At 40.3% G+C, this 24,149-nt stretch overlaps 1 protein-coding gene and 1 pseudogene across 1 annotated transcript in view; both read left to right on the top strand.

The window, feature by feature from the left end:
• LOC141245425 (protocadherin-9-like) overlaps positions 1 to 24,149 on the top strand; it is a 1,804,993-nt gene that overhangs the window by 90,076 nt on the left and 1,690,768 nt on the right. The gene's annotated exons all lie outside the window — the stretch shown is intronic.
• LOC141242212 (septin-10 pseudogene) lies at positions 4,341 to 6,318 on the top strand (annotated as a pseudogene).

The following is a 24,149-nucleotide window of genomic DNA, read 5'->3' as shown; positions in this document are numbered from 1 at the left end:
ACGAGCATGCAACACACCAACCACACCTGTAACATCCCTTAGTTTGCGACCTGAGCCAAGATTCCTGTCTCGGGGCAGAAAAATGGCTATATATCAATCTGTCCTGAAGAGAGCTGCCCTTCTTATAGGTCACATGCGGGTAACCCCTCAGAAACAGAGAGATATCGCTACCCATTTCTAGGATTGGCCAATATTTACGGAGAATATCCTTAGCCCCTTTAGCTCCATTCCTAAAGGTAGTAATGAATCTCACCACCTCTCCATCATTATTCTTAACTCTAGGATCCAATAGACTAGATCTTCTTGTAGATTTGCTTTTGTTATAGGCCGGATGCATTACCTTATTGGGATACCCTCTTTCGCGAAACCTATTTTTGAGGTCCACTGATTGTTCCTCAAAGGCTTGGTTGGTGGAACAATTTCTGCGAGCCCGCAAATATTGTCCCGTGGAGATGCCTGTCTTAAGAGCAAGCGGGCGGCTACTTTCCCAACGAAGTAGAGAGTTGGTTGCTGTGGGTTTCCGAAAGGTGCCCATCTCCACAAGGCCACTCTCACCTTTACCAATCAAAACATCAAGATAGGGTAGGCATGTGGGATTCGCCTCACAGGTGAATCTGAAGCCAATGGGATTATCATTAAGTCCCGTTACAAATATTCGAAATTCCTCAACAGTGCCCCTCCAGATGACAAACACGTCATCTATATAGCGAGCCCACATCTCTATCTTCTCAACACCTGGGCAAGCCCCCTCACCAAAGACTCTTGTTTCCTCCCACCAGCCCAGAAGCAGATTAGCGTAAGTGGGCGCACAAGGGCAGCCCATAGCTGTGCCCCTGAGCTGGTGGTAGTACTTATGGCAATAGGGCGTTTAATATGTGCCAGTATCAATGTCCATGGGGTGATGTTATGTTTGGAAACTAAAGGATCTACAGAACAGACCAAAAGTTTGGACACACCTTCTCATTTAAAGATTTTTCTGTAGTTTCATGACTTTGAAAATGGTACATTCACACTGAAGGCATCAAAACTATGAATTAACACATGTGGAATTATATACGTAACAAAAAAAGTGTGAAACAACTGAAAATATGTCTTATATTCTAGGTTCTTCAAAGTAGTACCCTTTGCTTTGATGACTGCTTTGCAAACTCTTGGCATTCTCTTGATGAGCTTCAAGAGGTAGTCACCGGAAATGGTTTTCACTTCACAGGTGTGCCCTGTCAGGTTTAATAAGTGGGATTTCTTGCCTTATAAATGGGGTTGGGACCATCAGTTGTGTTGTGCAGAAGTCAGGTGGATACACAGCTGATAGTCCTACTGAATAGACTGTTAGAATTTGTATTATGGCAAGAAAAAAGCAGCTAAGTAAAGAAAAATGAGTGGCCATCATTGCTTTAAGAAATGAATGTCAGTCAGTCTGAAAAATTGGGCAAACTTTGAAAGTGCCCCCAAGTGCAGTTGCAAAAACCATCAAGCGCTACAAAGAAACTGGCTCACATGAGAAACGTCACAGGAAAGGAAGACCAAGAGTCACCTCTGCTTCTGAGGATGTTTATCCGAGTCACCCGCCTCAGAAATCGCAGGTTAACAGCAGCTCAGATTAGAGACCAGTGTGGGGGTCACAGTTGAAGGATCATACTGTGTTAGGATAACCATACTTTGCCGGGGTAGTTGAGGTGGGGTACAATAGGGTCATCATATGCGTGTGAAGGGTACTGTGGAGGAATCCAATGTGGGGGTATTATACAGTGTTTTTGTGGCACTATTGTTATCATCATACTTTATGGGGGCAATGAAAGGGGAATCTAGGGCTTTAGTAGGAAGAAAATTACTTTGTAAAGGCTGAAAAGTTGAGAGATATGCTGTTCTGTGACCCTGCCAAATATTTTTTTTTCTGTTGGGTAGTCCAATTAGAACTTCTGCTATGGGGACCCATGATTTCTAAGTACGCCCCTGTTCATGATTACGACCACTAACAACTAACTAATTAGTTAACTGTTACTTTAGGAGTGGTCATAAACATGGATACCTAAGCTACGGCTATGCCCTGCACATGGGGTAAGTGACAAAGCTGATCAGAAGAACTATAATACATTTCTAATTGGTGGTATTGGCTAATATTATTATTACACCCACATACTGGGATGGGATCTTGGAGATTGGTATACCCCTTTAAGTTGACTGTACTATGTGATACTTCTAGCTCACGTGTCTTGTTACAAGCATTATTTCAAGCATTGATTCCAGTCTTCTGAGTCAGTGGCATTAGTAATAGAAATGCACTTGCTAAACATCCGGTGCAATTTTTTGTTATTGGTATGAAAGAAAATGTATGTAACCTAAGTGATGCATATATCTGCATTAAATTACTGAGGATATATGAAATTTGGGTGTCACATATCAATAGCATGAGACTGATTTTCTGTATCACAATCCATTAGTTTATAACTATCCTTCCTATTGAATTGTATTGTATATTCAAGACTGTTTTATTTGCCTAGTGTTTATATTGCTGGTTTTACTAAATAAGCTAGTCAAATCTTAATGTACAGTATTTCTGTGTAAGTAGCTCTTTAAGCCATTTCTTTGAACATATTCTTTGAGAAACTGGTTCACGGGTGCTGTAATGTCGTAATATTAGAAGGGTTTAATGAAATAATAAAGATATCAACACTCAGACAAGAGATTATGCTAATCAGAGTTAGTAATGACTGTGTTACATATTCATCGTGGTTATCTATATCATAAGTCATATTAAAGATGTTAAAGCCTATGCAAATCAGGACTTATAGCTATGATGGAGCAGAAAGTCAAAGCTGTGCTGCTCACAATTATTAGCACATTTATACAGTGCTTTACCACCATTCCTGTTACTAATCAGACTACAAACTTATATAATGGTATTTATATTTGTTTATATATAATATTTTTACAAATATTTTGTGTTTTTATTTGTTTTGTAGTGCATGTTATAGATAGATAGATAGATAGATAGATAGATAGATAGATAGATAGATAGACTTAAAGATGTAACATTTATATCTTCAAAGTCTTTACTGTTAATCAATTTCTGCCCAAAAATTCCAGGTATTTGCCACATCTCCCCAGGACTTGCTCCTGCAACGTCTTCTTCTGTAGCCATAGGGCTCTCATATTCATTTTCCTGGTGGCACTGGTGATAGAAGAGATTTGGGAACCAGAAGTTAAGGACGGCACAGGCTCTGTCCAGCTACTAAGGTTAGGGTGACTGGAACCTGCAGTGCTGTCCTGTCTGACAGTATTTGTGTTTGTGCTGTCCAGCTGGAGATATCGGTTCCTGGCTGCAGACACCCTACTAAAGCTTCCAGTTTACTGCAGGAAGCTGTCAGATATAGCTTTGTGCTTCTCTTGTTCAGTTGTGTGTTATCTGCTCCTGTATAGTGTATGTGTGTGTGTTTTGACCTTCACTGATTTATTGATGTTTCTCCCCCCTGCCAATTTTTTACCTTTGCTGCTCTGTTGGTTTTGACCAGGTTAAAAGACCATTATCTTGTCCTTCTTCACTTCTCCAGACTAGATCGATATTCAGGGGTTAAAGATGAAGGCTAGGGTTCCTCTGGTATCTGACAAGTGGCTTGCGCCAAATCTACCAGAGGTAGCCTTTTTGGGTCTATAACCTCTGAATGACTTAACAGTATTTTACCTTTTTACTGTTAAAAGCATATTTAGATGAGACGATAATCGTGAAATGAGCGTCCATGGGAACTCTCATTCCCAATAACTTGCCACTCTAAACAGGCCAGCAAATCTTCGATGAACAAGCAAAACGCCCATTACTCTGGTGTAATCATTTTTTGGTAAGGTGAGAAGTCATTTTTATTGACGAGAGATCATTCTGTGAAAAAAGCTAATTTGCTGACAATACAATGATTTTCTATGAGCACAGAACAATCATATTAACAATCATCCTGTGCACATTAAATTTTGGTTGGCTAATCAGCTTGCCTGCAGGCAATCAGCTGACATTTAGTGGCTGTGGTCATTCTGTATAAATCTGACCTTAGGTATTGTATGGCAATTTCATTTGGATACTTATTGGTAGTTTGACTTGGACACTGAATTGTAGTACTGCGTGGAAAATATACGCAGTGTTTTGTGAACATTATATGAAGGTATTATTTTGGTACTATGTGGAGGTAATATTTAGGCATTGTTATTTGGACACTGAATAATTACCATATATTGAGAAAAAAGCCCATGTACATATTATGTAACATTATGTTATAATAATTCATTATACACATGCTTCCACACGGTATGTACTGTATATATGTATTCTACATGTGTTAACTTAAGAGAAAATGGATCAAACCGGTATTATAAAAAACAGAAGCTTTACAGAAGATGTTTCTGCATGGAGATTGGGAGCCTAGGAAACTGAATCAGAGCTCTGCTTTCTCTTCTTTTTATGTTTTATTATAATAAAAAAGAGATGAGAAAACTTTATTAGGAAATAATATAATTAGCAGGTCACACACTATATCAATTGTTACTAATATTTTCAGAGGTTTGCATTCTTCTCCTTTCCTTCTTTAAGCATATGGCAGCTGTTTCGGGCATCAAATTTTATCATTAAGCTCCTAAAGTCAAAATGTCAAGTTTTTGTGACCTTCATGCAACTACTTGTTTTTCTCTCTTCAAGGTTCAACTTTGTGAACTAATTATTTTTTTTATCTAAATATGTACAGATGTTTTATACTGATTAGTTTCGAAATATACCTTTATAAAAGTCATAACTGCATTCCTTGAATATAGAAATTTTCTGCATAGGTTACGCGGTTGCTTGCTAATACTCCAGATGACTCCAGCCATCACTTATGTGAGCTTGTTGCATACTGCTCTACATTTGCTCCCATTAAACCTGACTGTTGGGAACCTGAATTTTATTATTTAGCTCTATAGTCATCTGAAGGGTTTTGCGGGATCCTCATTCCAAAATTGAGTTGGCGAAGCAGATGGCAGGAAAGATTCCGGAGATGGCAGTAAAAATGAAATCTCCATACATTACCTACATCCGGTCATGTGGAGTTTGATCAGCTGGTTAATAGATCAGTCCATTAAGGGTTTTGCTTTAATATTTTATGCATAGGGGAGACTGGGATTGGCAAGTCAACACTGATCAACACCATAGTCAATATTAATTTTGAAGAAAATGAATCCAGTCATTTTGAGCCTTCCGTAAAGTTAAAAGCCCAAACATATGACCTCCTTGAGAGCAATGTGCACTTGAAGCTGACTATTGTGAATACGGTGGGCTTTGGGGACCAGATAAACAAAGAAGACAGCTACATGCCCATTGTAGACTATATTGACACACATTTTGAAGCCTATTTACAAGAAGAGTTGACGATTAAAAGATTATTGTACAAATTTCATGACACTCGCATTCATGTGTGCCTTTACTTCATCGCTCCCACTGGACATTCCCTCAAGTCTCTTGATCTCATAACCATGAAGAAGCAAGAAAGCAAGGTGAACATCATACCTGTGATTGCTAAAGCCCCCGTCACACTAAGCGAGATCGCTAGCGAGATCGCTGCTGAGTCACAAGATTTGTGACGCAAAAGTGACCTCAGTAGCGATCACGCTTAGTGTGACACTTAGCAGCAACCAGGCCCCTGCTGTGAGATCGCTGGTCATGTCGGAATAGTCTGGACATTTCTTTGATCGTTGAGGTCCCGCTGGGTAGCATGCATCAGTGTGTTTGACACCTTACCAACGACCTTGATGACGACTCAGACACAGAAACGCATAGGCTTGCATTGTTATAAAGGTCGTTATGGGTCGCCGCATCGTTGCTGTGTCGTTGGGAAGATCTGACTGCTTGACATCTCACCAGCTACCACATAGCGATGCAGCAACGATCCCTGACAGGTCATATCGTTGTTGGGATCGCTGTAGCGTCGCTTAGTGTGACGGGGCCTTAAGGCAGATGTGATCTTAAAGTCAGAGTTACAGACGTTAAAAATAAAGCTGATGAGTGAGCTGGTGAGCAATGGCGTGCAGATCTACCAGTTTCCAACTGATGACGAAACCATCAGCAGGCTGAATGTGTCAATGCATACTCAGCTTCCTTTTGTAATAGTGGGGAGTATGGAGGAAGTTAAGATTAGAAACAAAATGGTAAAGGCTTGGCAGTATCCATGGGGTACTGTGCAAGTGGAAAACAAAAATCATTGTGATTTTGTAAAGTTGTGTGAGATGTTGATTTACATTAATATGGAGGACTAAAGGGAACAGACCCACAGCAAGCATTATGGGCCAAAATATTTTATGTAGTGACCAAAACTAAATATCTGTGATTAGGATGCCAGAAAGTATCAAGTCATTGAGTCAAGATTAGAAATGTTATTCACATAAGATATTGACGGTGATTACATGGACAGTATAATGCTCATATTGTAAAAAAATAAGACTGCACCTACAGAATATGTGACAATCACTGTGATTACATGAAGAAAAGTTCCTGCATTCCCCCACACTGCCCACAGGATCATTGGAAGCTGTACATGGAAGAGATAAAAGTAAAGGGCTCTGACCTTTGTTCCTGATCTTATAATGTTACATGCAGCTTTCAAGTTCCTGTCCCTTTTTTAACCAGTAAGTAAAACGTTTCATGCTGCTCTCTATCTTTAAACTTATGCAATACCTCAAATTTGGCACCTAGAACAGGCATAGACTGGGCATCTGTGCAACCAGACAGATAGACATATTCCTATGTGCCACGTTGCTCAATGACAGTGAGCGTAACCAAACGATCTGGGCAAAGCTATCCATTTTCATGATTGGTCCTGCTGGAAATGGCAAGTGATTATAACAATGTGACTATCTCTTTACTAACATTTTTATAAGAGATTTGTGCATTAACATTTGTGGGTTGTGTATATTATGTACTGTATATGTTTGAGATGTGCTTATGTAATATGTGCATATTGCTGGTGTGACACATGTGCTGTTATTGTGTGATGTGTACTATGAACTGTGTTGTGTGATGTGTGCATAGTGCTTTTGTGACATGTGTGCTGTGTACTGTGTTGTGCGATGTGTGCATAGTGCTTGTGTAATAGATTGTACAGGATGGGCCATTTATATGGTTACACCTAAATAAAATGGGAATGGTTGGTGATATAAACTTCCTGTTTGTGGCACATTAGTATAAGGGAGGGGGGAAATTTTCCAGATGGGTGGTTACCATAGTGGCCATTTTGAAATCGGCCATTTTGGATCCAACTTTATTTTTTTCAATGGGAAGAGGGTCATATGACACATCAAACTTATTGAGAATAAGCATACTGGAAGCTTGTGCTAGCATTTATTCTGCAGTATTGCTATTAGTGTGTCAAGAGTGGGAGAAGAGGGTTGCATTGACAATCCAACACAATGGGCAGCACTTTGAACACATTTTATTAGTGGTCATAAACTTGTAAATAACTCATGAAAGAATAAAGTTACGTTAAAACCAAGCACACCATTGTTTTTCTTATGAAATTCTCTTCCCATTGAAAAAAATAAAGTAGCCAACTTCAAAATGGCCACCATGGTCACCACCCATCTGGAAAAGTTTTCCCCCTCCCATATACTAATGTGCCACAAACAGGAAGTTGATATCACCAACCATTCCCATTTTATTTAGGTGTATTCATATAAATGGCCGACCCAGTAGTATAGAGTTAATTGTATGGTCTGTGCTTGTGTGAAGTATGAGCTGTACTTATGTTACATTTGTGCTGGGCTTGCTTGATGCATGTGCTGTGCTTGTGTGACGTATATGCTGTGTTTGTGTGATGTGTGTCATGCTTTTGTGATGAGACGAGTGCACTATAATTATGTGTCATGTGCATATGAGCTTATAGCTGAATTTAAATGATGGGTTACCATGACAGCTGGGGGACTGGTGATGGCTCCATAACTGCTTTCTTGGTCCTCCTGTGAAACTGAGCTACGGTCTGAGCTCCATAGGAGAACTGCAATTTCCCCATATACTGAATTACAGTAGTGTTGCGGTATATATTATAAGTGATTGAACGATCACAAGTTCAAGATTCAAATTTCAAATTATTACCCTTTTCCCAAATTAAAAATAAATAAATTTAAAGTAACTAAACTTTTATTACTTTATTTTTTAGTATTTTGTTCAGAATGCAAAGTTTTAAAACTTTGCAAATCACTTTGTTAGGTTATTTGTTATCCTCTTCTTCCTCTAAAAGAAATTGCATGTACAGTACGTGGCTTCCAAACCCCTGATTTTCCCCAGACTATTTGCATTCAGCTGCATTTATATCAATACGTACTCATTTGGAGAACAGATACACTAATGGCAGTGAAAGGATCAAGGTCACCTGTCTCCTCCTCTAAGTGTTGTGCTGCAGCAGCTTATCCCCAGAGTTAGAGTCCATTTAAACAGAGCAATTGGCGGTACAATATCACTGCCGATCTTTAAACATTTACCGATCAGTGGTCGTTTGAGTGCGTTTTCACACTGACAGACCTAAGTAAATGTTGCATACTGATCGATCTATACTACATTGCTAAGTGTGCGGTCTGCCATTACACAGGACAATGGTTTACCATGCACCACCGAGAATGATGATCTTCTATACTGCATAAAAGATTCTTTCCCCCAATGAACGAGTGTTCTTCTCTTTCATCCGGTGATCGGTAGCCTGTCCAGACATTGTTAATAATGCATGTTCATAATTATCCTGCAATATAATAGCCCCACTACTGAGCTGACCCATTTAATGTCAGTGCTTGGACAAGCTGAGTGTTCCAATGTATGGGCGAGTTGGAAGAAATAACTATCTGCTGAACGACCATTTGACTGACAGTGATTTAATGTGTATAGGGGTCTTACCTCATCATGACAATTAATCCCAGTGATTGGCAGCAGCAGTCACATTCTACATAGTTGTGGCATCACCACTGCAGCCGGTTAAAAGGAGCAACAACAGAAAGGTGGCACTGGACCTGCTATCAATGTTTTTATTTTCTAGGTCTGGAAGCCTATCAGCAAATTTAAATAGATTTTGGACAATCTGTTTAAGGGGAAGCTGAGGGGCCAATCAAAGTAAAGCAATTTTGCACAACCTTGCATAATGTGCTTCTTTTTTTCCTTAATGTATCTGTGCATGGTGCAGATGTAAAATTGAGAATCGTCTCTTATAGTATATTACTTTATTTTTTATAATTTATTGCCACATTTAAAAATAGCATTACAAAAATATAAAACTGAATATAAAGTTGGTCTTATGCCATGATACATTTTTGTCTTTCCAGAGATCCTCTGTCTTTCCAATACAATAATGGCTTCTTTAGGGACTTTATTCTGAGTTTTCTTTTCAAAGATCTATCACTTTCTTTTTGAAATGCATTATTTTCAAAATATATACATGCTGAAAATAACACAATGATTTACCCTTATAAGATGAACATTACAGATGTTTTCACATCTTCTTTTGTTATTTTTTTCTATTTTTAATTAACAAATACAGAGGAAATAATATAATATAATGTAACTGGCATTTTTGTCATTTGAATATAATGCAACATATAAATAAAGATACCTTACAAAATTGATCACTGATATAAATGTGTTGGAAAATTTGCAGATTTGTGAAGAATTCTGTTGATTTAATTTGCAAAGCAAATCTCTGTGGCTCATAAGTGTATTGTCCCAGAGGTGCACAGATTGAAGATCATACAGATGCTTCACACATCTATAACAGGAGGCTTATTTCTCGAAAAGCAGCAAAGCATGCAAAACAGATCCAGCTTGAACAATCATCACTAATGCTTACACTTTATGCTGAAAAAAGAACATAATAAATACTGTGTATACACATATATATGTATATGTGTGTGTGTGGGTGTATATATATATATATATTTATATATATATATATAAACATATATATATATACATACATATATATTGTGACAGTCACTGGTGATGTATGTGAGGGAAGATATGTTTCACTGTTGCTGTTAGCATCAGTGAACTGAGCCTAGAAGTTTTCTCCAGCATGTTAGGTGCTGAAGAGGTTAATAAGCCATCTTGGGATTTTTTTTGTGAGTAGGTGTGAAATGAGCAGGACGCCTACATTCCATGTCTCCACCTCAAGGGTGTAGCTGGAGAAGGTGAATCTCCAGCAGTGAGTTTTTTTTCTCTGATGTTGTTTGGAGAAGGAAGTCTCCGGACTGTGTGTGTGGAAGTCAGAGAGCTCCGCAGAAGGACTTTGGTGAAACTTTGTTGTGCTACCCGGAGTAGGTGAAGCCCCGCTCATTTATGAACTGTGCTATACTTTTTTTTTTGTTCTTCTCTGTTATGCCGAAAGGCCGTGTTTATTTTCTGGAACCCTGCAGTGGTTTACGCCGTGTCCTTATAAACCAGCAGAAGCTTAACCAAGAAGACTTCCCGTGTCTACCTCTGTGAGAGCAGAGTGCGTGAATCTACCACAATATACAGTGGGTACGGAAAGTATTCAGACCCCTTTAAATTTTTCACTCTTTGTTTCATTGCAGCCATTTGGTAAATTCTAAAAAGTTCATTTTTTTCTCATGAATGTACACTCTGCACCCCTTCTTGACTGAAAAAAACCACCATGTTTCACTGTTGGGATTATATTGGGCAGGTGATGAGCAGTGCCTAGTTTTCTCCACACATACCGCTTAGAAATATCACCAAAAAGTTCTATATTCTTCTCATAAGACAAGAGAATTTTATTTCTCATAGTCTGGGAGTTCTTCATATGTTTTTGAGCAAACTCTATGCGCGCTTTCATATGTCTTGCACCGAGGAGAGGTTTTCGTCGGGTCACTCTGCCATAAAGGCCTGACTGGTGGAAGGCTGCAGTGATAGTTGAGATTGTGGAACTTTCTCACATCTCCCTATTGCATCTCAGGAGCTCAGCCACAGTGATCTTGGGCTTCATCTTTACCTTTCTCACCAATGTTCTTCTCCCACGATTGCTCAGTTTGGCTGGATGGCCAGGTCTAGGAAGACTTCTGGTGGTCCCAAACTTCTTCCATTTAAGGATTATGGAGGCCACTGTGCTCTTAGGAACCTTGACTATTGTAGAAATTCTTGTGTAACCTTGACCAGATCTGTGCCTTGCCACAATTCTGTCTCTGAGCTCATTGCGAAGTTCCTTTGAGCTCATGATTCTCATTTGGTCTGACATGCCCTGTGACCTGTGAGGTCTTATATAGACAGGTGTGTGCCTTTCCAAATCAAGGCCTATCAGTTTAATTAAACACAGCTGGACTCCATTGAAGGAGTAGAACCATTTCAAGGAGGATCACAAGGAAATGGACAGTATGTGACTTAAATATGCGTGTCTGAGCAAAGGGTCTGAATACTTATGTGATATTTCAGTTTTTCTTTTTTAATAAATTTGCAAAAATTTCTACATTTCTGTTTTTTTTCAGTGAAGATGGGGTACAGAGTGAACATTAATGAGAAAAAAATTAACTTTTTAGAATTTACCAAATGGTTGCAATGAAACAAAGAGTGAAAAATTTAAAGAGGTCTGAATACTTTCGGTACCCACTGTATACTCATTACATTGAGACCCAGTTTTCACTGGATCATATTCAACATTTCCATAAATGCAGTGTCCTGTGCTGACAATGTGTGAATAGAAGTGGTGTTCGTTGTAATGTCACAGCTTAGTCAGAGCAAGAGATGTCAAATGTGCCAGAAGACTCTAAAGGTGGTCCAGTGAAGACCATATCAGTAATTGGAAAAAAAAGGACTGGAGTGGTAGAGGGTTGTGTGGCAGGACAGCTGTTGATAAGTATATAATTTATCATTTTTTTAGAACTATTTTCAACCTCTTATATTTCACCAATATGGAGGCGGGCCATGTATATTGAACTGTAAAAAAATCAAACTCTGATGAAATCTTATTAAATTCAATAAAAATTCAATTTGCCTTAAAGCTATTCACTCATCCCTACCTCCCATGTCAATGACAAGTATAATTGCATTCCTCTTCTTGCACCGATTGGCATTATAATGCAGTTATTTTCACAATGCTAAATTAAAAATGTAACAGTAACTATAGCAGTAATGTCGTTATGCTGTTAAAAACAGAGAAACAAGTGTGTCTGTTCTATAGCACCAGGTCTCACAAAGTGATTAGTCAGTGGGGGGTGAGTTTTTTATAGTATTATTGTAGCACTTTCTTGGCTATGTGGAATAACACAGAATGTCGTCCACTAGAGCCAATATATGTACTCCCCTTATATAACAATTCTATGAGTGGGAAGATCAAAAATTAAAAATGGCGAGAGAGCTTATTATAAAGAGCAGCTGAATGACTGTGATACTTGTATTATACCACCCACTATAGGGAAAGTGGCCTAATATTACAAAGAGCCGCAGGCAATGTAATAGGATAAGAATGGTACTGCTTCTCAATGTGCTGCCATTTCTAATATATATTACTGTACACATGGACTGTCAATAATAGCATCAAAATTTGTGATACATATGAAGCTCTGAGAAGCCGAAACTGGACATGAAGGCAAGTCAATGTCAGAATGCAAGTGACTGAGCATTTGTTTATTTAGGGTTATTTAATAATGTTTAGACTCGAGGAAGGCTAGAACAGTAATATACAGTTGATGATGCAATTGCTTACATTTAATTTAATTTAATATGAGCCACTGGGATCTGCAAGATGCAGGAGAACCTAATATTGAAGAGGTTACATTAAGATGGCTAGAGGGATCAGACTGACACTATACAATAAACTGCACATGTAATTTTGGCAGCAGAGAAGATAATATAAAAAAAAATCACTTGCATAAAATTCCTACATTTCCATGTTTTCCGCATGGCTATAAATGGGAAGCCAGTCGATACTGATAACAAGTTCATATGTTTTCTTTTTTCTTATTATTTGAATTATATACTTCAACCCTCATAGCACTATTTCTTCAGTGCCCAAAATCAATATGAGCGCTATGAAATATTGTATTAATGCTGACATAAACCCCAGTGTGCTTACACATACCCTATTATTTCTGGATTACTTGTGCAAATTTAATTTTACTCTTTGAAGGTTTGATTTTATGAGAGAAGTAATACAATGTGATCATTTAAAGGGGAAAAGTGTAAAGCGCTTGTAATATGGACCTTTTGTGATTGAGCCATTTTTAATGTTTCTAGTAACATGTGCTGAGAGCTGGGTGTTTTCCAATTATTCAGATATGTAATGATTAATAATTTATAAATACTAATATGTAATTTATAAATACTGAAATGCATGTTTCTTCCACTTGGAAAAAAAATATTGGAAAGGCAATTATTTGGGTTCAAGATGACAAGGACATTAAGATTTTTTGATGACTGGAATTTAGAGAAAACTTCAGTCCCACTCTTGTCAAAAAAACATTACTTGGATGAAAAAATCCAAAGCCACTTGCAATAATATAAAACAGATTTTTATTGAAAACATTTAAAAACTCAAATAGCTATTTTACAATTAGGTGAAAAAGGGGATTCAAGAAGTTGTGGAAAACGTGATCTAAGATGTGATCCTGTAGTAACCTATTTGTAGTTTTCAGGATCACAAACAAAGGGAAAGAAAAATGCCATGACAATAAATAACACCCATTTCTCACGCTAGTTGAGGGATGGGAACATTTCTTTAGCAGAAAAGGGGAAACCTGAGAAAATTGCAAAAAGTTTTTTAGATGTTTTTTTAAAAAGGGTTTTTTGACCCATAATATATAGAGATACAGTGCCTACAAGTTGTATTCAACCCCCTGCAGTTGATAAGATGCAAATAAGTTAGAGCCTTCAAACTGCAAATGAGAGTAGGTTTTATGAACAGAAGCATAAATCTTACAAACCAAAAAGTTATGTTGCTCAGTTGAATTTTATTAAATTTTAAACATAAAAGTGTGGGTCAATTATTATACAACCCCTATGTTTAATATTTTGTGGAATAACCCTTGTTTGCAATTACAGCTAATAATCGTCTTTTATAAGACCTGATCAGGCCGGCACAGGTCTGTGGGGTTATCTTGGCCCACTCCTCCATGCAGATCTTCTCCAAGTTATCTAGGTTCTTTGGGTGTCTCATGTGGACTTTATTCTTGAGCTCCTTCCACAAGTTTTCAATTGGGTTAAGGTCAGGAGACTGACTAGGCCACTCCAACACCTTGACTTTTTCCCTCTTGAACCAGGCCTTGGTTTTCTTGGCTGTGTGCTTTGGGTCATTGTCTTGTTGGAAGATGAAATTACGACCCATCTTAAGATCCTTGATGGAGGAGCGGAGGTTCTTGGCCAAAATCTCCAGGTAGGCCGTGCTATCCATCTTCCCATGGATGCGGACCAGATGGCCAGGCCCCTTGGCAGAGAAACAGCCCCACAGCATGATGCTGCCACCACCATGCTTGACTGTAGGGATGGTATTCTTGGGGTCGTATGCAGTGCCATCCAGTCTCCAAACGTCACGTGTGTGGTTGGCACCAAAGATCTCGATCTTGGTCTCATCAGACCATAGAACCTTGAACCAGTCTGTCTCAGAGTCCTCCAAGTGATCATGAGCAAACTGTAGACGAGCCTTGACATGACGCTTTGAAAGTAAAGGTACCTTACGGGCTCGTCTGGAACGGAGACCATTGCGGTGGAGTACGTTACTTATGGTATTGACTGAAACCAATGTCCCCACTGCCATGAGATCTTCCCGGAGCTCCTTCCTTGTTGTCCTTGGGTTAGCCTTGACTCTTCGGACAAGCCTGGCCTCGGCACGGGAGGACACTTTCAAAGGCTGTCCTGGCCGTGGAAGGCTAACAGTAGTTCCATAAGCCTTCCACTTACGGATGATGCTCCCAACAGTGGAGACAGGTAGGCCCAACTCCTTGGAAAGGGTTTTGTACCCCTTGCCAGCCTTGTGACCCTCCACGATCTTGTCTCTGAAGGCCTTGGAATGCTCCTTTGTCTTTCCCATGTTGACCATGTCTGAGTGCTGTTCACAAGAGTGGGGAGGGTCTTAAATAGTCAGAAAAGGCTGGCAAAAGAGATCTTTAATCCACACATGTGAAGTTCATTATTCTTGGTGCCTGAACTACTTCTTAATACTTTTGGGGGACCAAACAGAATTCTTGTGGTTTGAGGGGTTGAATAATAAATGACACTCTGAATTAACTTTTTACGTTTTAAAAAAAAAAAAAAAAAAATTTGCTGCAGTGCATTTCCCACTTCCAGGCTGATCTACAGTACAAATGTCACAATGCCAAGTTAATTCCGCATGTGTCAACCAGCTAAATCTGCAGGGGGTTGAATACTACTTGTAGGCACTGTATGTATATTTGGGTATAACTAAGTTATAGTAAGTAGTACGACAAGTAAATAGTAAGGCAAGTGTCCTCAAACTTCAAAATCTATATATGTGTAGAGTGTAAGTCACACCAAAGTAATACCCCATATACATAGTGAGGAGAGATCATTAAAGATCATTAGCATAAGGACTTACCCATTTGTAATCCTGCTATGCCCAGACCACCGCCACAGCTGGGGTGTATGCTGCGGCGGTTGTCTGGGCATTGCAGGATTACAAATGGGTAAGTCCTGATTGTTAATGATCTTTAATGATCTCTCCCCCCTATGTATATGGGGTATTACTTTGGTGTGACTTACACTCTACACATATGTAGATTTTGAGGTTTGAGGACACTTGTCTTACTATTTAAATTAGTTATACCCAAATATGCATATGTCTATATATTATGAGTCAAAAACCCCTTTTTAAAAAAAAGTCTAAAAATCTTTTTTCAATTTTCTCAAGTTTCCCCTTTTCTGCTAAAGAAATTTCCCCATCCCTCAACAAGCGTAGGAAATGGGTGTCATTTATTTTTATGGCATTTTTCTTTCCCTTTTTTCGTGATCCTGCAAACTACAAATAGATTACTACAGGATCACATCTTAGTCCACGTTTTCCACAACTTCTTGAATCCCCTTTTTCACCTATTTGTAGAATTGCTATTTGTGTTTTAAAAAAATTTCAGTAAAAATTTGTTTTATATTATTGCAAGTGGTTTTGGATTTTTTCATCCAAGTATAGGTTGCCTACATGTAGATCCACTGCATTGTTTTGTCTATTTTCAAATAATGGGGAGATATGAACCTTCAAAAAATCTTCAGCCATGATGACTTATTTATGCTTTTGGAATATTTTTCTTTATATTGTCAGAAGTAAGTCTTGTAAGACCTAAAAAGTAGCTCATGTTAAAGGGGTTGTCCCATGAACAAAATACATTTTCATTATGCGCTCTTGGAATTAAAATAATTTTCACAGTTCGATGTGTTAAAAAAAATGTTCCTGTGCTGAGATAATCTTATAAATGTGTCCCTGCTATGTACTGTGTAATGGCTGTGTCCAGCCAAGTGGGAACATGGTCTTATCATATCACAGCTACTAGGCAGGGAGGACACAAAAGAGGGACCAAATTTTACACTGCAGGATTGCAGATGCTGCATTCTGTGAGGTAAACATGTTTAAAAACTAGCAGCAAAAGCGTTACCTCACAGAAAGCTGCAGCTGCGATCATATGCTGTCCTGTCTGTAGATTCCTTTTTGTGTCCGCCCCTGGCCAGGAGCTTTGGTATTATCAGACCACGCTCCTGTATGGTCAGACACAGCCATTACACAGGGGAACATTTATAAGATTATCTCAGCACAGGAACATTGTTTTAACACATCCAATTATGTAACTTATGATTATTCTTTTTATTAAAACGTACTATGTTCATGGGAAAACGCTTTCATGAAGTGTATGAAAATAGAATACTTACCTTGATTAACTCATAGGTATAATTTACTGAGACCAGGCTTCTATGTGCTCTATAGTCAATCCTATTCCACCTATATTGCCTTTTGGCCATAAGCTGGTATTAACTGGAGCGGATATAGACAACAGATAATATCCATACTAAAATAATATACAGCCTTTTAATCTAAGATTCAGAGATAGTTGTGTCTAAGTGTCTGGTTTTATCCAGAATCTCAGGGACTTGGAATCTGTAGGTGGGGATTTTTGTGTAGAAGTGCTGCATGATAGATTTTAGAGCATAAAATGGGTGATGAGAAGACAAAATGGATTCTGATTTCCCACAATGGCTAAACATAGAGCACACATTAAGAGAGATTTATCAAGCTTATTAAGATAATAGGCTTTCACAACCTGTAGCTTATTTATTATGTGTTCTAGACACTTTCTGAGCCTTGATCAATTAAGAGGCATTGTTTGTACTGAAAAGGGGCATTCCTTGCTCAAAAAATGAAATAAGAAATATGACAAAATTGTGGCACACATTTCCAGCACAAAGTCAAGACAAGACAGTCTAAAAGGGAGCCTGACAGCTGATTCATGCTTTGCAAACCTCAGGCAGCATGAATCAGATCCTGCACTATTTCAGCCATGTATGTTTAAATCTGAAACACTGCTGCTCTTCAGAGATAAACATACTTTAAAAGCCGTCTAACAGGTAGGTCACTGGCGGCTCCCCTCCATGCGCTCCCCTTGAGTGATGGGTCTCTACTAGGGTTGAGCGAGTATGTTCTGTTCCGAGTATGCTCGGGCCGAGCTTTGAGTATTTACAGCTGCTCGGTGATATGGTTGAATCACTCCCGTGTGCATGATTTGCAACTGTTTGACAGCTTTATTACATGAGAGGAATGTGTAAGAAATAGACAATCCTTACATGTAATAAAACTGTTAAACAGTCGCAAATCATGCACATGGGAGCGATTTAACCATATCGCCGAGCAGCTGTAAATACTCGAAGCTCGGCCCGAGCATACTCGGCAAAAGGGTTAATAGAACATACTCGCTCAACACTAGTCTCTTCCTACTTGCGTTTATGGAGAGAGACCAATTGCTCCAGTTCTATCGTGCAGCTAAGTCCCCGGAGTTACTTCTCTCAGCATTCCAGAGTCAAACATACCTGGCTGAAATGGACCTGGCTGGTTGGAAGGGACTTCCAGAGTCATCATGTCCAACCCTCTGCTCAATGCAGGACTCAATAAACCTGTTCGACAAAACAGCTAAGTCTCCATCGGTTTTTCTCATAGCGTTTCAGAGTCAAACATACCTGGCTAAAATCATGCAGCCAGTGTATTATACATGCTGCCCATGGTTTGGGCAACATGTATCAGCAGTCAGGTTCTTAAAATTAGACAGATTTATTAAACATCATGAACCACTCTGTTTTAAAACTGTCTAGTCTAAATTTGCAGTATCAAAAAATGAAATAGTATTGGTAAATCTGCACCAGTAGTTTTGAGCCATGAAATTCATTAGCTCAGTCGTGTAAATACCAGTGAATAGAAAAATGGTATTTTAAAAGGGACTGATGGCCCCCTTTTATAGCAGGTACATAGTATTGCTTGAAGCGATAGAAAATGCCATACATTTATGGGATATACAGTAAATTATTGAGAAATATCTAACATATAGTGGAATGGTTTATCTCCAAACCTACAAAACACTTTAGCCACAGAACTATGTGGCATAAACCACAATAGTAAAGCATTTTTTTTTTATGTTAATTATTTCTTAGTTACATATGCTGGATTTATTTGCCCATATCAGTATGTTACCAGAAAAAAACATGAGGATATTCCAAAGCTTGGCCAATATGTGGTCAAACCCAATGCTGACATGACTTGAAACTATGACCATACTGTAAAGAGGATTTTTGTTAATATATGTTATTATTTTTTTATTATTATCAATTACTTGGCCATTCAGAAGTGTAATGAAGGCATTTCTTTTTTATATCCGCAAATTGTGATCTGACCACCCAAAACTATATCATATGTGTAATTAAACCCATTTTCATGCCTGGACTTGTGGCCATAATACCGTTACATATTTCAAACTGCTTCTACATTTCTTTTTCTACTTATGCTCCTCTGATGTGCACCTTATGAGTTTAATGAAGTTGTCCCCTTTTAGAAAACTTTTAATAACTGGCTCAGACCATTGTAAAAAAGAAAATCATACTTTTTTTTTACCTTCTCGGGGCACAGTATTGTGTCTTTACCTCTGCCCTAGCAGCCAATCATAGAGCTCACATTGTCTACATAGGCAAAATCGCTGAGCAGCGCCAGACAGAATTAAAGCACCGGCCCCCCGGAAAGGTAAGTAAAGGGCTGTTTACTTATTTTTTCGAAACTAACTGAGCCAGCAGGCAAAAAATTTCCCACAAGGGACAACCTCTTCAATATCCTAGATTTCCCTCATTGACCCTTGCAGATTGGATGGGGGCTCTTTAGTTGCATATTCTTCTGTTTATATTTATGAAATGTCTTTACCAACCCATACAAAATTCTACTCTTCATTTAAGCTTTGTCTGTGTTCATTGATGTAATATTTCTGAGTACAGTTGATTTTTTAAAATATCATAGTTGGTGGCTGCAAGGTTGATTCACAGGAATAATGAGTAGATCATTGGAGTATTTCATTTTTTCACCACAGTAACCACTACAGGCAACAGCAACAGACCATATAGATAAATCTGCTGTCAAAGTCTTGAGTCTGTAACATTTCAGAAGAATCAAAGGTAAACAAGATATGCTTCTCGTAGGGATTAAAGCTCGATTTTAAACAACTCTATGGTATTAGTATTGTCCATTCTGTTAGGTTTATTAAAGATTAAGTTTATTTTAAACTTAATGATATTTAATGTAAGTTTTCAAGGCGAATGACTAGAATGCTGCTGTATAAAATAATGAATTCTAACTTATCTATGATCATCATTTTCCATTTACTATAAATTTCCATTTTGTGCCTAGGGCTCATTAAATACTCTCCATCCAAAATTTCTTTCACATTCCTCCTCCCTGTGCTCATCTGATGAGATTAATTGTGTGTGACTGATAAGCAAACTTATATGCAAACAATTTATTAGGCAATACATTCGACAAAGGAAGGCACCTTGCGTCGCAGTAAGCACGACATTGTGAAAGTAAAATTAGCCATAAATGGTAGAGGCAACAGCAGTATGACATTCATGACTATTCATACAGGTAAAACAGATGTATTCTGCAGGATTATTGAAAGTATCTACTTATTTTTTCTCACGGGGCACTCATTTGAGAAAAAAACAAAGTAACCAGAGTTGACCTTAATAAATGTAGAAATAAAATATTAATTCTAATCAGATAGTTTGGTTATATTCATAGCCCAAAATAACATTTTTTAAAGTCTTATCTGAGTGACACCAAGTCTTCAATCTTATTCACAGGTCCTGTTCAGAGTTTAGCATCTCCAGTGATAACTAGGCATGGTAACTAGTGATGAGCAAGCACTAAAATGCTCGGGTGCTCATTGCTCGAGTTTAGAAAATCGTAATGCTTGGGTGCTCGGCCCAAGCAACAAGCCCAATGTAAGTCAATGGGAAACGCAAGCATTTTTCTGGCAGTCTTCCCCAAGAGGTCTGGAGGGGGCCTAAAAATTGTCCAAATCGATGGAAACAGTGCTCAAATGATATGGGAATACCCCTGGAAGCGTCTCAGACTCCCAGGTCACTTCTGTGAACAATGTTGTCAGAGTATTACGCCACTTTTACAGACTCACAATAAAACATACAAAACGATGCTAAAATGGATTTTCCTGGAAAAAATGTTAAGGAAAATACTTTCCAGGTCAATGACTTATATATAAGGCAAAATAAATAACCAAAAATAAAAACGCTCCTCCTCACTTGGGCTATGTTCACACATAGTGTTTTTGATGCGTGTTTGCACTTTTGCATTGTTTTCAATGGTGAAAAATACATTCACCAGTAAATGTAATTTTAGCATTTTACTGCTTTTTCTGGCCATATGATGTGTGAGACATGATCAGACACATCCTGTTTCATTTATGAAGGAGGGACTGTGAAAGTCACAAAGCCTATTGTTAGAGGGCCAGCAGTTGTCCCTCACTATTGTTGAAGGGCCATCAGCCGGCTATGCTTTGTTGTTCCCATTACTAAGGAGCGGGTCTAATATACTGTTATTGCGTATGCAGTGACTGCAAGGGCTGCCAAAAATGATGACGCACTCCAATACCCCTTTGAAGAGACGTAAAGGGGGTCCTAATTAAAAAAATTGTTCCCATTATTAAGGAGTGGGTCTCCTATAGTGGTAACATACAGAATATTAGAGGTAGGCCTTTAAAAAAATTTCCTATGGAAATCATAAGCGCCCTTTAAAAAATTATGTGGTTGTTGCATAATGGTCACCCTGTTAATATGGTGGTGGAGGATGAGGAGAAGGAGGAGGGTGGCTTAAAATAGGCTAAATTAGAAAGCGTATACCCATGTCTGGGTGTGAAGAGGTGCATGAAATGAGACCCCCCCAAAAAAACACTGGATTTGACTTTATGTTCCACTGCTATCATCTGGTGGTGTTGAGCCTGACCCAATCCAGCACTTGTTCATTTTGATAAGAGTTATCTTGTCAGCATTTTCAGTTGACAGTCAACAGTCAACAAGGTACTCCTTCAGCATCTTTGCCTCCTTGTCAGAATACGCCGTGCATCAGATCCTGTGTGCTGGGAAGGTCTGAGAAAACTGTCCCACACCTTTGACTATGTTCACCTGCCTCTGCTGCATCGTATTTGTGTCTCCCTTGCCTGCACTCCTTGGTTATCCAACAAACTGTGATCTCTGCCGCCAATGTTTTCAGCTTGGAATTTTTTTAGTAATTTCTCAACAAGGGCCTTCTGGTACTGCAACATTTTTTATTAAATCTCTCCTACAAGGAGAAATTTCTATCTCTCCTTCCCATGGCGTAAGTCTTGGATGTTGGCAGTCAGGCACACATCTCTGACTCCTGGTCCTCCTCCTCATTCTCCCTCTCCTCAAGCCATCTACACTGAACAAACGTTATGACTGTTGTGTGGTTAGTGCCGTCTGTGGCGCAGGAAAACAGCTCCTGCTCCTCTTCCTCCTCCTCATTATCACCCAATCTGTGCTTAGATGAGTTGAGTCTGGGCTGTGTGGCATCACCCGGTATAGTTCCATGCTCCATTTCCTTGTGCTCCACCAACAATGTCTCCACTTTCCTTGAGATCAGCGAGTTCATCAGTAGACAGAGAAGCGGGATGGTGACACTTATTATGGCATCATCGCCGCTCACCATCTTGGTGAAGTCCTCAAAGTTTTGGAGGATGGAACAGACGTCAGACATCCTAGCCCACTCATCTGCTTTTTTGTGCAGTGGTTGATGTGAATACTGACTGGCGTGTGTAGCATCGGCGTCTCTGCCCCCTTTCAGGCAGAGACGCGGTCCCTCTCACCTCCCCGCTCCCCGCGCGGCATCCTCCCGCGCTCCTCTTCCTGCTGCTGACGGCGCGCGCAGCTTCCCGGGCACTGTGCTTAGGGCGCGCGCGCGCGAGCTCCCTCTCTCTTAAAGGGGCCGACCCGTCCTAAGGAGTCCCCGGCCAATAGCCAGAGGACCTCCCATATATAAGGCACCTCCTCCAAAATGGAGGTGCCCGAGCAATAGTTGTTGCACTAGTATTCTTACCTCTGCTTCAGCCCTCAGGTCCTGTTGCCAGCCTGACTACTGTTCCAGTCTGCCAGCCTGACTACTCTCCAGCCCGACAGTCTGTCTTCCGTTCAACCCGCCAGTCTGTCTATGGGCAAGCCCGCCTGTTTACCAGGAAGCACCTGCCAGTTACCTGCCTGCTACCTGCAATGTCTGCTAGCCTGCTCACCAGGGAGCACTCGCCTGTTACCTGCCTGTTACCTGCTAGCCTATCTGGAGGCTCTGCCGTCACTTGCAGTGACCACCTGCCTGTTAACCAAGAGAGTTCAGCCTGCTTGGCCGTCACTTGCCGTGACCACCTGATAGCCTACCTGGAGGCTCCTGCCGTCACTTGTCGTGACCACCAGTCTGCTAACCTAGAGACTTCAGCCAGCTCTGCCGTCACATGCCGTGACCACCTGTCAGCTAACCCAGAGACTCTTGCCTGCTTGCTGTGCCCACCCGCTATACCGGTAACTCTCAGTCTTCTGACCCGTGGGAGCCACCTTCTTTCTTACAAGGTCATCCCCAGAGTAGCACCTGGTCCCTCTGCTCGGTCCCTCCCTGGTCGTGGAGTCGTTAGCCGCCGTACGACCAGGGTCCGTCTGAGTTGATACTTAGTTACGCCCCTCTGGGTCCCTCCTTGCACCACGGCACGGAGGTTACACCACCCAAATCAGTAACAGTTTGCTCGGGCCATGGAACCCAGTGGCACCCAAGCTCCCTCGCTCTCTGACCTATACCAGGAGGTGTCCCGTCAGAGATCCCAACAGGAAACCATCCTGAACTACCTGCGGAGCGTGAACTCCTGCCTGGACACACTGCCTGTTCCGCCTGCGTCTACCTCAAGTCGGACGACTCCTGCTCCGGCAGCGTCGCTGCCCACCAATACCATGGCATCCAGCTCCGGTCCCCGGCTTTCTGCACCTCCTCATTTTGGTGGCAACCCCGCCTTAGCTCGAGGTTTCATAAACCAGTGCACCCTGCACTTTGAACTCTTGGCACATCAGTTCATCTCCGACTGGGCCAAAGTTGCATTCATCATGTCCCATCTCACTGGGGAGGCACTGGCATGGCTAAATCCCCTGTGGAAGAGAGGGGATCCCCTGGTGTCCTGATCTGTCATCTTTCCTCGCTGCTTTCCAGAAAGTCTTCGATGAACCTGGATGAAAAACCTCTTCAGCCTCCTCTCTGCTACGTCTCCGCCAAGAGAATCTCACCGTGGGCCAATATGCCTTACGGTTCCGTACCCTCCCTTCTGAGCTTGCCTGGGATAACGAGGCCCTGGTGTCCGTCTTCTGGGAGGGCCTTTCCGGTTGGATAAAGGACGAGCTAGCTGGTCGGGACATTCCTACCACCCTGTATGACCTGGTGTCACCAGCTACCCAGATTGACATCCGGTTCCAAGAAAGCACCAAAGAGACCACCCGGGAGAGAAAGTTTCCCCGCCTTGCTCCCACTTTCCAGAGACCTGCCTCTCAACCAGTCACTCCCCGGGCACACTCGCCCGAACCCATGCAGATCGACCAGACCAAGATGGCCAAATCTCGCCAAAAGTTACGCCGAGCTGAGGGGAGC

This window comes from Phyllobates terribilis, unplaced genomic scaffold, assembly GCF_046119375.1.
Source record: "Phyllobates terribilis strain yellow unplaced genomic scaffold, ASM4611937v1 Scaffold_2__4_contigs__length_985480577, whole genome shotgun sequence".
NCBI classification, from domain to species: Eukaryota; Metazoa; Chordata; class Amphibia; order Anura; family Dendrobatidae; genus Phyllobates; species Phyllobates terribilis.
This window is presented reverse-complemented; position numbering and strand designations above follow the sequence as displayed.